This window comes from Strix uralensis, chromosome 11 (genome assembly GCF_047716275.1).
Source record: "Strix uralensis isolate ZFMK-TIS-50842 chromosome 11, bStrUra1, whole genome shotgun sequence".
NCBI classification, from domain to species: Eukaryota; Metazoa; Chordata; class Aves; order Strigiformes; family Strigidae; genus Strix; species Strix uralensis.
In genome coordinates this window covers 24,459,399-24,474,340 of record NC_133982.1, presented here as the reverse complement: position 1 = coordinate 24,474,340, position 14,942 = coordinate 24,459,399, and the positions used below count along the sequence as shown (strand labels likewise).

At 35.2% G+C, this 14,942-nt stretch overlaps 1 protein-coding gene across 3 annotated transcripts in view; it reads right to left on the bottom strand.

The window, feature by feature from the left end:
- Window positions 1-14,942, bottom strand: part of UNC13C (unc-13 homolog C) — a 164,474-nt gene that overhangs the window by 136,420 nt on the left and 13,112 nt on the right. The gene's annotated exons all lie outside the window — the stretch shown is intronic.

Genomic DNA, 14,942 nt, shown 5'->3' with positions numbered 1-14,942 from the left:
CTTCAGAGACAAAATTAGTTTGAGAACTTCAGTGTTTATTGCTACTTCTGAACTCACCATGAGAGAAATAAGCTGAACTGTGGAAGTGTTCTTTGTGTGTATGAGAACACCAAATCGGGAAGTGTACAGTCACCAAGCAATTCACTTTAGTAGTCATTAGGCTACCAGAATAGACAGCAACTTTCCTTGATGTAGATGAGAAGTGAACTGTGATTATGTAAGAGACTACTGAATGTATTTTCAAATCAGGGATACAAGGCTAGACATCTCAGACTATAGTGCTGAATGACAATGATTTACTTAAAAGAGCTTATTTTCAGATAACACTTTTCTGTCATCCACACATTCTATGGCAAGCAACTAATCTAAAAAAGTTATGAATGTACTAAGAACAGTGTAAACGCTGGTTCATTTAGTTAACCCCATGGGATGCTTCTTTATTTCAGTTTCTCCTTAGATTTTTAAGTGAAAATTCACTACATTACAAAAAACCCAGTATAGTCTTCAATGTTATGACCCTATACCTTATGCTATTTTAGATAACCAGAGGGTCTTTTACAAGGATCTGTGGAGTGATATTGCTCCATAACTCTTGCTGTTTCAGCTCAGTGCACTCCATATATACACCCATGTAGTGGAATGATGAAGAGTAGGATGATCATCTAGCTGCTTGTTACTGAAAATTATATTTACAAATGTCAAATATTGAAGGCAAAAGTAAAATACCCCCCACTCTTTTTAGGCAGTCTGATAATTTTAAACTCAATTATATTTAAAAAGGTAACTGGTAAAAAGAGGAAAAAAATGTTTTAACTTAGTTAAGGATACTGTAGTGGTACAAGGTTTCTGTTCATTTAAATTTATATAATCATAATAACTAATACAAAGAAGAAGAAAAGGTAGTATATAATTAATTACAGGAAGGAAAGCATTATGATCAACTATCATATCACACTTCTCCAAATAAGCTCATTTTCTATGCAGAATTCTTGAGCTAATGATAGAACAAAAAATTTAAAGAGAGGACAACCTTAAGGAATATTTAGCAAACCATATTTTAAAATGCTCCTGCTTAGCTAGAAAGTCCTTTCCAGCTCCATACCATTCTTTACCATTTCTCTCTAATCCTCCTCCTAAGCCTCCCATAAACAGACATAAGCCTTTAGGTAAATATGAAATTAAAAGTATTCACTTTAAAATTAGTCTTTAAGGTTCCACTAATAAGAAGTTCCATATACTAAAAGGCTGTATAACATTCAATGTACCCACTAAAATCCTGGCTTCTGTTGAAAATGGTTTGCAAGTATCTACTGAGGTAAGTTAGTCCCCAATTGGCAGGGGAGTTGGGGGTGGAGTGAGGGAGGCTTATTTGGCCTTCTTTCATCCCCCTCAAGTCCCCAAGTCATTTTCTGTCCACATATCAGTTTAAAGGTTTTGAGAAACCTAAGTAAAATTTTCAACAAGTGTTTATTAATGCTGCATAATTACTATTCAAACTCAGTCTGAAAACTAATAGATCTTACAAAAGCTGAACCTTACACTGATATCAACTCTTTTCAAATTATCACACGGTCTGATTTATCCGATATCTGATTGCTATTTTTAATACCAATATCGTCACCTATAATTTACCACACAACACAGGAATTCATCATACAAGATAACTAGTTTCTATACCCAAAAGTCCTAGGAAAAAAATCTCTAGAGGATGCTGAAAAGACAGATTCTTCCAGCATGAAAGATAAACTAGCAAGGAAGATACAGAAGCGAAGACAGACTTTTGCTTTTGTAGCTTATGATACCATCAGAAATACAACTGGACAATAGTCTTATCAGTCAGCAGAGATATTTATATATCAAAGAGGTTCAGAAGATTCTCCCCCAAGTCATAAGCATCCTTCAAGTCTTGTGTCATTATTTCACTTCTGCATTTTTTCTGAGCAGCAGAGCATTATCCTAATACACTTGTCTTTCTCTAATGATTGCAAAAATTTAGTTCACCATCCCCCCGCCAGAGCATAACTCTAATAAGGTCGTAAAAATCTAAACTGTTAGGAAACCCTAGGATTAAAATGCTATTACGTATAGTACCTTGATTTTCCACTGTTGTACATGTGCATAATTGTATAACACCAAATTGGAAAAAGATTTGAAGTTCATTATTCTCTCAAAGTACCATTTTAATCTTTAATTCTGGAAAACGGTTGCAAGAGCGTCAAACTGACTGATAATTACGTCATTCCTGGAAGCAAACCCTTTGGACATAATACTTGCTGGAATTAGATAACAATACAGCTGTTCCAGGGAAATAACATGTGTAAAGTACGTATAGTCAGAAGTAGTTTGTAGTCTGAGCTGGACATTGTAATTAGTATGTATTGCTAAGAAAGGGAAATAAAGGATGAAAACCAGGGTCAAATAAAAGCAGCACATGCTAAAATAATAAATGCTGACCCAGTAGCTAACATTATCACTACAGAACAGAATATTACAGTATGTAAGCCTAGAGGATGTTGTCTTGCTGAAGCATATTCTAGGAAGATATACTGTATAACGCTTGAAAGATAATATTAAAGCTAGCACATCTTAAGAGATGAGTGATGCTTGTCTGACAAAGAGAAGGTCAAACTTGACTAAAGCTTGGTTGACAGGAGAAATAGAAAAATTGCTGCTAGCACTTTACTAGCAGTGATGTAGAAATATTACTAGCAGATACATTGACAGCCAAAACAAGAGGTCAGCTTGGTAAAGATAAAAACTGCATTTGTGTCTTTATTAATAAACTGGTCTACAAATCTGAAACAAGAGGACATGGATTAAAAACATCTCTGGTGTTTAGAAATTGAGTCCCATTAGACTTCTAATGGCTCTTGTTTTCTACTTTCTTTCAACAGCTATTAGATACTTCTAGCAACTTCTGAAACTTACCCCTAAAAGAATGAATTATTGACTATCAAGAGAACTATTTGATTACAGAATGTGGTATGACACTAATGCTTCTTAATTTTTGGTGGTCTCAAAAATAGAGTGCATTTTAAGCACTCTATTCTGACCCCAGCACACATAAGAATGGTAAAGCATAGGTTATCCATAAGGGATAAAGAGGCATATTTTATCTCGATATAAATGACAAAAATAAATGGCACCAAGTAATTAATTACAGCCTATGAAAGAAAACAGATAATTGATTATTGCAAGCCTTTCCATATCACACAGCCAGCATCACCACAAAACATTTGACTTGGGACCACTGTATCATGGTCTTGCAAGCTGAAGACCCATCGTGTTTCTTCCAAAGAAATCCAAGTAAACAGCCACTTGATTTGACACAAGCTGTTAGACTAGTCCCTCAGGACTCTAACGAACAAAAGCATGTTCCTTGGTGCTTCTTACACTGAATATGAGAGTTTCACCGAGACATGCAAGTTGGTTTGAGGTAACAGCATAGACAGAAGTGACAGTAGGGCAGGAATGTTAAATGGTTGCCTGGGACATAGGAGCAAGATGCCAACCATCTTGGGCAACAGAGTATGCATGCAATAGCTGATAGTTTAGTGCCAAGAGAGCAGATCAGAAGTTCAAAGCAGTTGGTGCTGAAGACCCAAGTTTCCATCCACACCACAAATGTTTTGGAGGCATTTACTTCATACCAGTTCTATTTTTGGCCCTGTAGACTGAAAGCCCATTAGGTTCTTGGCACATCAGGTGTGATATTGGAGAGCAACATCTGGCTTGGCTGCATCTAAATCACACTGAGACATTCCAGTGGTCAAACTAGATGTGGCGAGTTGGGAACACTGAGAGATTTACTTTAAAATTGTACCCCTGTTCTAAAATAAAAGGCTAATGGTGGCAAACCTGTAAGTCATATGAATATCCTACTGTTAAAGATGAAGAACAATATATGTACACCTAAGATCAAGAGCAAAGAAGCAGAACATAACGTCTGGGAAACAGTCATGTATTTCACAGACTATGATGTTCGTAGCTGCTGTTGGTATTGTTTCTTCTCCTATGGAGTTGTATCCATTTCCTAGCTAAGATTTAAAGAACTACCTAAAATAGTTTCAAATACTTTAAAAATTATCTTCAAAAAACCCAAACTAGGAGGCTACAAAATTTGTATAAGCCAGACTAATTTAAAGATTTACGGTAGTGGAAGAAAAAACAAGTCAATGTATAATCACATACAGAATAAAAAGATGGCATCAGCCAGCATTGCTTACTGAGATAAGACAAAGAAATTGTATTTTCTTCTGTTGATAAGTGGCTTCACAGATACAAGAGAAGGAAAAGACTTAAAATACCACAATGATAATATGATTTTTGAAAATTGTTTTTCAGGACATTCCCTATGTAAGCAAAATAAATACAATAAAGGTGAAATTGGTAGAAAATAGCGTGCAGTTGTATTGTGATATTTGGGAGTAATTCTTTTGGCAGAAGTATCATGTGGGGTATCAACAAATATCATACAGGGAAATTTCAGCCAATGTTCTCAGCAAGTTTGGATGAGCAGAATTTCATAGAGCCTGCAGAAGACACCAATCTGGAATGGGTTGCAAGTATGTGAAAGGATGGAGCTAGAATTCAAAATGTTATTTACATATTACTGAATTCACTTCACTGCCTTTGCACTACTGTAAAAACTAGTTCTATGTTTGGAAGAAAAAAATGAAAAATGGCAAAAAAGTGATTAGATAGCAGTACAAAGCATATAGCATATTTGAAATGGAAAGCACTGTTGATGTAATATTAGTAATATTACACAGACTACTGTCATTCTGGAAAGTATTAGTATGCAGCATGTCAGACAGAGATGACTCAGCTTTATGAACACCTGTTAACTTCAGCTGAAGTTGTCTTTCCAATTTTTGGCATCACGCTAAAAGCAAACAAATTGAATAGAAAGAAGATGACAAAAGCCAGAACAAGCAGAGATTAATAAAATAATCTGTGAGGATAGACTGAAAGAATATCGTTTGTTTTGTCTTATTGAGAGATAAAACTAAGGAGGAAGGTGGTGACAGTACTTCAAATTCATTAGAGAGTGTAACAGAGTAATTTTTTTTTCTCCGTGGCTAATGATGTTAGTTACATATTAGATGTCAAAAAAAGGCAAGAACATATGCTTACTCACAATTACAAAATATACAAGTAGCATTCATGTAGCAAATACTGTAAAGTTCAGCATATTTTGTTCTGTAATATAATTACCTTTTTTTTTTTTTTTTAACTGAAGCAACTCAAAAAAGTCTCAAGATAATTCTCATGAAAGCAAAGAGATTGCCCTTCTTAACATTGAAAAATGGTTATTTTCCCCACTGTTAGCTTTTATGCTATAGGTAGAAACAAAATCAAATTACACAGTTTCAGCTCTGCAAACACCAGAGACACACAGATGTTAAGAGCGATAGACTGGTACACTGGAATTCAAAGCATGACTTTTGGTTCTACAGGACTTTTTCTGCCCGATAGGACATGCATAAATCCTTCTGAATTCCAGTCCCTTTTTACAGTTATTAGGAAAAGGCATGTCTCCTTGTCCTCTGCTTTTTTTGTAAAAGAAAATTTCAATCAACATGCCTTTTAAATTTCCCAAACAAAATTCCCAAACAAGATATTTGCAGTATCTTCCCAGCCTTATGGATGCAGAGAAGCATCAGCTCTATCTTGTTTGTGCTAAATGGAACAGAAAGACCTACAGGTTAAGATTAAAACTGCTTTTTCTCTTACTCATCCATTTTACACATATTCCTCTCTCCTGGTTTACTTTACATTTGATAATAAATTCATTATATCTCTCTCTCATTTTTCCATCTTGGTATATATGCAGCTGCTGGACAAGAGTTCCTCTGGTGAGGCTGCAATTACACTGGTGATACCTAGAGCTATGCAGAGTTTATGAATCTGTGATAGCACTGACAAATCACTGGCTGCTGTTTGGCCTCTGATCAAGAAACCTAATTTCTCAAAAAGAAGAATCAGAGAGAAAAAGATGTTTTGCCACATCACACCTCTGAGATTCCTTAAACAAGTCCAACTAGTTTCAGTAGTCAACTCCAGAGAAGCTACTAGCACATCAGTCAGCAGTTTGCTCTTTACCACAACTTTAGTGAAAGCAGATTACAGTCTTTTCTGTGTTCAACAAGGCTTTAACTTTTTTCTAGTTAACTTGTATCTTTTTACACATCATATTCTTTATCATAGTATCAAGGACATTTTTAAACAGCTCTACCAGCAACACAATCAGAAGACATGGGCTACCTGGAAAACCTTCTCTTTATATAGGTTTTAACTGAAAATAAGTAAAATTTTCAGTGGAGTGAGTAAGAGTTTTACCTGAGGCAAGTGCAGAAGAAAACTCTCACAAAAATGGAATGCATTAAACAATATAAGAGTGCAGGTGTCTGTATGTATGTTTTGTTCTTTGCTATGATTATTTATATATCAATCAATCATGTCTTTATTTTCAGGTTTACCAAAACTTCCAATCATGCAAGCTACCTTAAGAATACTCTCCACTGATCAAGGAGGCAAATATCATGGTTAACAAAGTTTCATCAGTTTCAACAACAATTTTACATCAGCAGGAACTGGAGAGGGGTCCTACAGGAAGGATGGTGAGGGGCTCTTTATCAGGGAGTTGGTGATAGCACATGGGGTAACGGTTTTAAACTGACAGAGGGTAGATTCAGATTAGCTGTAAGGAAGAAATTCTTTCCTGTGAGGGTGGTGAGGCCCTGGCACAGGTTGCCCAGAGAAGCTGTGGCTGCCCCCTCCCTGGCAGGGTTCAAGGCCAGGTTGGACGGGGCTTTGAGCAACCTGGGCTAGTGGAAGGTGTCCCTGCCCATGGCAGGGGGGTTGGAGCTAGATGGTCTTTAAGGTCCTTTCCAACCCAAACCATTCCATGATGCTACGATATTTTCTTCTATTTAGAGTTCCAGGGAGACACAACTGTGTAGATGCTCCACTGATCACCTGGAAAACATGCTTAAAGAAAAAGTCTGGCACCTGTCCCATGAAAGTAGTCAGAATTTCACTTTGGCAACAACACAGAATCTCCTTGGTTTCACACTTTATTGTAATATCCTACTTCTCCAATAGATCAGAGGAAGATTTGAGCATAATTATGAACTCATGTTTTCCAAGTCATTACATTTTTTAAACGCATGTCTAGATATTTTTTCAGCCAGTTGCTTTAACAAGATTCCTTTTACCCTGAAGCTGCATTATAAAATGATACACTGTTATTTCGGCTTCTAAAATATGATCTAAAGAAAAGGCTTAAATGTTTTAGAAATAAAATTAGAAAATATTTCTTAATCTTGGTGGTAAAATACCGATTCATGTTCATTCCCACAGCAGAACGAGTATAAATAAGCCCTTGGAACTGACATTCACGCTCAGGTTTTCTCTTAGCTCTAGCAAATTTATTTTAAATCTGTTTAAACACAGAAAGGGCAAGCAAATTGCATGAATATTAATCAATATACATTAATTCTAAAGACAGTGAAAATAGTGTTAAATAGTTTTCTGTTCTTGTAAATGAGTAGAGTAGTAGAGACTTTCTTCTTTTATGAGGGAAACTGGCAGTTTTAATGAATTACTTTTCCTAAAACAGGAAGTCATTCTCTAAACACAAATGGTTTGGGGTGGTTTGTTTTGCTGGGTTTTTGTTTCTTTGCTTTTAATAAACAGCCAAAATTTGGATGATTTCTGCTAAACCTTACTGATTAAGGATGTAGGGGTTTTTGTGTTTTGGGAATTTTTTTTGGCTTTGGTTTGTTTGGGGTTTTTTAAAAGTTTTTTTTTTTTTTATTTTTTTAAAATTATTAAAGAATAAGTATAGCTATTCCAGCAAAAGGGCATCTGATAACAATAGAGGTTTTTGGATTCCCAGACTGTTACGCAAGTGATTTGTGACACACGTTTTCCTGATGTAATGCACACTGATTCAGTAAGAGTTACTATGCTAAACTGCTGATTTTCAATTTATTTGGATACTACCCTTTTTTCAAAGAGATGCAGTATTACAATCTAAGATTTTCTGATAAACATGAAGCCTGTAACTGCAGAATTAGAATACAATCAGCCATAAGAACACTATTATGTTTTCTGAAAGACATATTAAACCATTTTTTAAAGAATTCTTTCACTTAAGGTTTCTAAACCTCGGATTATCTTTGTAACAGATCTTGGAAAAAACATAACTTCTTGTTAATAGGGGTTTGCTTTTACTTGAATGGTAAGAATCTCTAAAATGATGATCACTACTCTCAGTATAATTTTCCTTACTCTAATACGTTTTTTGAAGATTGAACATGTAGTAGCAGCAAGCAACTGATGCGGATCATCCTTTCATGAAGGTGGTGAATGTAACTACTTGCTCTTTCTCCATGGACAAAATATGGATGTATCATCTTTATCATTAACTGATTAGATTTCCTCACGTAATTTTTCTAAAGCAACCTTTGTACAATTCTATTCATCTCAAGCTGAATGGACAGCCATTTACTGTTTTAATTTTCTGATATTCCTTTTCCCCATGAAAGGACAGACAAGAAGCAGGAAGGGAAGGGTACAAAGACTTATGCCTGACTCTAGAGCAAAACCAGCGGCGAGAAAAAAAATGCATAGACTCTTGTGTGCATGAAACACAAGCATATGCAAGACAGACTCATTCAAATCATTATATATTGGTTCATCTGCAACATCTTGGCTGAATTCATGGAGTTAATAATGTTATAGAACGCTATTTTACTTCCTGTAATATTACTGGAAGATTTCCAGAGTGTACATATATATATATAGGAAAAAGGATTTTCTAGAATTTTAGCTAAGCAGATTGCATGCAGGAATATATCGTATTTCTCAATTCCCACCTATATCATCTGAAAATGTATTCAGTTTGCTCCCACTTCAGCTTCTTATCCCCCGCCCTCGCTCCCTCAAAGTTAAAGATATCCATCATTGTCTTTACCTGACCAAAAGGCATGCACAAACATGAAATTAGGAAAGAAAAAAAAAGACAGTTGGAAAAACTAGATTATTAAATTCTGTAGTTCATAGTCATCCCAATACAGCACAAAACCAGAATTTTTAACTTGCAATAAGTCTTGTTTTCCTCAGTACCACACATCTATTCAAGTGCATAGCAAGGGTACCCATTTCTTCCTCAGCCTGTTTACACAATACATCTGTTCCATTGTCACCATATTCTAATGTGAATATGGAATTTACACTGATTAAAAGTCTCTGTAATCTACCTGTTTAAATTATTAACATATGAAGAGAAAAGCAATAGATGAAGCAACTTCAGTCCAAAAGTATTATGTCCCCAAATCCAGCTCTTTATACCTCATATATTAGGCGTTTTTGTTTTTTTTTTTTTAAACATTGCAGATCAACTATATCAGCCACACAGGATACACAATCAGCCCTAATATTAATGAAGTCTTTTGTCACTCCAGGTTAAAAAAAACCCCAAACCCCATTTATTAAGGATATGGTAGAACACAAACAAAACCTTGTATCACTGAATACTGTGGTTTCAATATTTTGAAACAGAACAGAACATTTGGGGGCTTGGTTTTGCTGTTAACTATTATTAACTAATATTGTTCCTGTCTGAGTTATTCTTCTACAATGATGCAAGGACTATTTGCAGTATACTCATCCGTTAACTATTTTTTTTTTCCTGTTAGAATATGCTCGAGATGAGAAAGATGAGTAATGCCATTGGGCTAAGTGAAGGAAAAGCATCTCAAAGAGATCACATTAAAAAAAAGTTTAATTATTTTGTACAAGGTGATGCTGAACTCAAAGGAAACTTAAAGTGTAGCCACAACTCTGCTGCATACCTTCTGGTGAATGTTTACAGTGAAGTACACCTAAAGTCATATAAAGTATGTCCAAACTAAATCAACTTAAAGCTGCATGAGTTCAAGACAGCTTGTTTAGATTTAATTACAGCTAAGCTTTCAATAGTGCCACAACACCATTATTCACTAAAGGATAAGTATAAATTTCAGTTTGTATTTAATTTTTTAACAGCAAAATACTTGAAGAAATGAGGTGGTAATGACAACGGAGGGGTCTTATAGATTTTGAAGAATTTCTGCAAGATGATAAACTGTTACTTTTGTTATGGCAATGGTAGACTGATTAAAAAAAAGAAGGATGACTTATCAACAACCTCTTTTATAGTGTGGTATGAACAACACTGACTGGCATCAGCTGTTACTACTGGTCAATGAAGGAATTAGTAGCTCAGTTTGGCATAATACATGCAAATATACATGTTCTATTTTTATTAATTGCTGTAGTATTTTATACACTAAACTAGAATTCTGCCATCTGACTAGACAGCCTTCCCTTACCCAATCTGCACCAGCAGCCTAAGAAGGAGCCTTATTTTTAACCCTGCAAACCCAAACACAATTCACAATATTTCAATCAGTCAACATAGTTACCTCAAGCAATTAAGGAATAAGATGGAATATACATCTACTTTTCATTTCTCTTTCTACAGTGGTCCTTTCTTAAAGCCCGCTTCTCAACACAGCTGATGTAGATTGAGTGTAGGAGAACTCTTAATCTATCATTAAAAGCAATTTATCTTCTAACAGGCTTATTTCCCCATTACAGTCACCAGCAACCAATATGCAATTGCTGTGACCAAGGTAATGGTTTTATTTATCCTGTTTCCACCTGAATGGCTATAAAATCACTGATTAATTTACTGAACAATACCAGATCAATTGATTTTCATCTGGGCCACAGCAATGATCTTTTCAAGTCCAAATCCAAGACATATTCACATAATAGAACTGGTACAATACTATTAACTATAGTTGTTAGTTACTAGTAATTGTGCACCTATACAAGTGTATTAAACCCAGACATGATGGAGGTAAACCATAAAGGAAACAGAAGACTGAGTACCACAAGACAATGTTAGATTAACTTCTGAGGCCTATACTCTTTGGGAAAATACAGTTAACTCGGGCAGTTCCAGCAAATAGTTATTATAAAAAGGCTAGAAAAGCTGTCAAAATAAGAAAATATACACTTGTTCAAAAGAGCATAATTTGAACAGAGTTTGAAATATGCATTAGTAATATACTTATTTGCTGACAGCTTTTCTTAATGTGGAACCAAATGACCACACTGCAAGGGGAGTGTGGTAATACTCCCTTTGTTTTCAAATGTCAGCATCACATTTCCTCCTTCAAGCATATACAAAGCAAGGCTGTACTGATACTGATCTCTAAGTTCTGTTCTTCAGTCAGACACCACTAAATGTAGTACAAATCCTTCCTATAAAAAAATAGAAACCCCACTTTCATGCACTGTTAAAGAGGCAACCCCATCCCTGGCCCCTGTAATCTGACTTGCCACTGTATAATGTATAGATTAAGATGAGTTCACCCATCTTGACATCACAAACAATCTACAGGTTACTCTGTGGTAGAAAATTCAGACCAAAGGCTTCTTAAAATCTGATCAGTCACCAAACAATCAGCAAGATCTTCATCAACTAGATCAGGAAGCTATTGCACATAAACTACTACTCATAGAAAGAGTCTATGTTATCATCAAAAGCAACTCAGAAGAGTGCATGCAACTCTGGAAGCTTATCCAAAGTGATAGTTTCATCAGGAGAGAGAATGATGCTTATTCTAAGGCATCTGTAAAAGATAACAAGATAGGGATGGAATGAAGGAAGCCACTGGGGGAAAAAAGCTAGAAAGTAACAAGTGAGGACTGGAACTATAACTAAAAGGGTAAGAGTTATTCTCAATTATAGCGTACAAAGAAACAAACCACTGCCTAACATTTCTCTGTTTTTTTTTTTTTTTAAAAAAGCCATCAATCCCTCCATTAATGTACATGCATCATCACAATGCCTCTAATGTCCTTACAAAACTTTAAATTCGAGGATCACTCATGTACCGCTCACATCTCCTCTCAACCATATACCCTATTGCTTTCATTCCAGTATGTCTCCAAAACCACGTTGTAATAAATAATACATAAGCAATCAGCCCATAGTGTATTTTTTCTCTCCAGCTACAGACTGAGAATAGGTCTATCAGATGGGGCTCTTGTGCACTAATAAATTATTTATGTACCAAAGTTTCAATGACCTTACTTCACGTGCTACTAGAATTAAAATAATAGCATTCTAAACCTTTCTTTTGTACTAAATTGGAGAAATAATACTACTGTATTATCTGATTATAGCTCTGACTGGTCAGATTGCTGTCTACCCATTCCTGCCTACATGGACAGATGAAACTCATTGAACAATAGGTTATGTTTTGGTTATATAATGAAAATTAATTGAAGGAACTTGATCTGAAACTAGTACTTTTCCATCTGCAAATAAGAAATCAGAAGTTGACTGTGAATCAGTTACAGGCGTAAGAGTTCAAAAACCCAACAAACCCATTCATAAAAGTAATGTAAACCCTAAATCAGCTATTAGTTGCTTTTCTTTAAAGCTATTACTGCTCCTGCAAATATTAAAAGGAAGATATAATAAACCAAACTACTATTTGCTTAAATGATAAACTAAGTATTCTCTGGACATGCATGAATCCACACATAAAGAAGAGGGGGCAAGTTGTGAAAACTCAGAGGCTACAAACCATACATTTTGTGTATTTTGTAGAACTCCTTTAAGAACTTATTTACAAAATGTTGTCTCCTCTACTAAATCAAAATTGCTGTGCAATTCAAGTAATAAACAGAAGTTAAATATGTCTTGTCTTGGAGGACAAACTGACATTAAGAAGACATCCTTCTTCAAAGGTTGCATTCAAAATATTCAAAAAATGTATTTCCTTATCACAGAACAGTTGATGCTGGAAGGAACCTCTGGAGGCCATCTAGTCTAACAACCCTGCTCAGGGAGGGTCACCTAGTGCACACTGCCCAGGACCATGTCCAGATGGCTTTTGAATATCTCCAAGGACAGAAATTTCATCTGTGGATTCCATTACCTGTGAATAGACTGTCTATAATATCAGTCATCAAGCTCACTGAAAGTAAAATCAAGAAAGATTTGACTCTAATGTCACTCAGCAGCAGAAATTTTTCAGGTAATGTATTCCTTGAGTAGACTATTGCAGCTAGGAAATATATTCTGAAAAATTGTTAGGTGTTCTGCAGACATAAAAAGGTAAAATATCATATTCATCCATTAGATATAAAACATGAAAGACTGCTTTTTTAATAAGTCTTGCCAGGTATGCAACAGGACCTGAAGATATATTTGTAACAAACCAGTGACTGCTGAGGCAGAATCCCTGATTGTAACAAATGTCCTCCTCGTTGGGGTAGAAAACAAAGTGTGAAGAGAAAACAGAACTGCTACTCAAGTCAATGCATACTGTTTTAAGAATCTGAGAAGCAGTGTTGTTGTAGCAGTTAATCTGTAAATTCCCTTTAACCTGTTGCTGTATTCCCTTCTCCTTTATTTCAGTGGAAACAAAAATGGAGGCCCTAATATGACCTCTTATAACCATGCAGACACTTTATGCCCCATAGACTACAACCAATAACACATTTTCATAAACTGGCCTTAGTGTCAGTTGGCTTCTCTGTAAACACAGTATAATAAATGCTTCAGTAATTCAGAAGAAAAAAATGTCAATAGACTAAGAGACTCAAAGAGGTCTTTCACCTGCTGGGTTAAAAGAACAAATATATTTAATTCATAGAACTGATTGCATGAAATGTAACATCATATGTTATCTAATAATACATATAAATGCACAGACTTTAAATAATGGAACCAATCTGGGTTTCACTATTTTGGGTCTTCCCTGTGTGCTTTCTTTAATTAGATCCTCAGACCTTTATATTCCCATCATACAACAATGACTAGGTAAAAAGACTGTGGTCCCCTCTCCCATGCCTCATAAAATCATGAAAATATCACAAAAATACTAGCTACTGCTAGCTGTTTCTTCATACATGCACCATCTAGTATCTAACACAGTACTGTAGAAAAACACCTGCAAAATGCAAATCTACAATCTAGTGTCATTATTTGAATGTAAAAACAGACTTTAAAATAAACTTTCATATTAGCAATATTTAATTGCTTGTGTAACATACTTTCAACTTAACTATATTTTTATCGTAAAAGTAGTTGACCATGTACAAAAAACCTTTATGGTAGTTCAAGCTTTGGATGCTCATTACTACCAAATACAGTCTTTGGCTAAAGGCACAATTCTTCATCTTTAAAATGAACGTATCAGGTTATTATTTTTTCAAGGCAGATAAAGAAAGCAAAGATTCAGTCAAGGTGACAATTACCATCTGGTTAGCTACAGTAATTATGTGCTCCCAATTAAATGCACATTCAATATTATGATGTTAGCAATACAGTGTATGTTAATATTGAAAAATCACCATATCTGTGTATTACTAGAGGTATTAAAGTTATGTATATGACTGTCTGCTTTGAAGTCTGTTAACACAGAAGATAAGTGATCTTTTATATATATATACACATATAGATATCTCAAGAATAAATCTGTGTCAACGCCCTCTGTGAGTTAAGTTCCTTTCCACTATGTCTTCACACATGGATGCTACCATTTATTCTTCTCTTTCCTCCACACCCTTCTCTTCCCTTTTTTGGGGACTGGTTACTTGATTGAGGGGGTACTGGTAGTACGACTAAGGACAGTTAGACAGTTTAGACTTGCACTCTCACAAGTACATAACAAGTTATAGGTTGCATACAGGATGCAAAACACTGCTGATCTGTATGAATATAGAACCAACCACGCCTTGAAAACTGTTAAAGAAAGTACTGTAATATCTGAACGCTCTGGATTACTCCTGTGAATACATTTATAAAGCTATAAGAAAACCAAGAACCACATACTGTTTAGTTCTTTTTATAAGATTTAAATCTT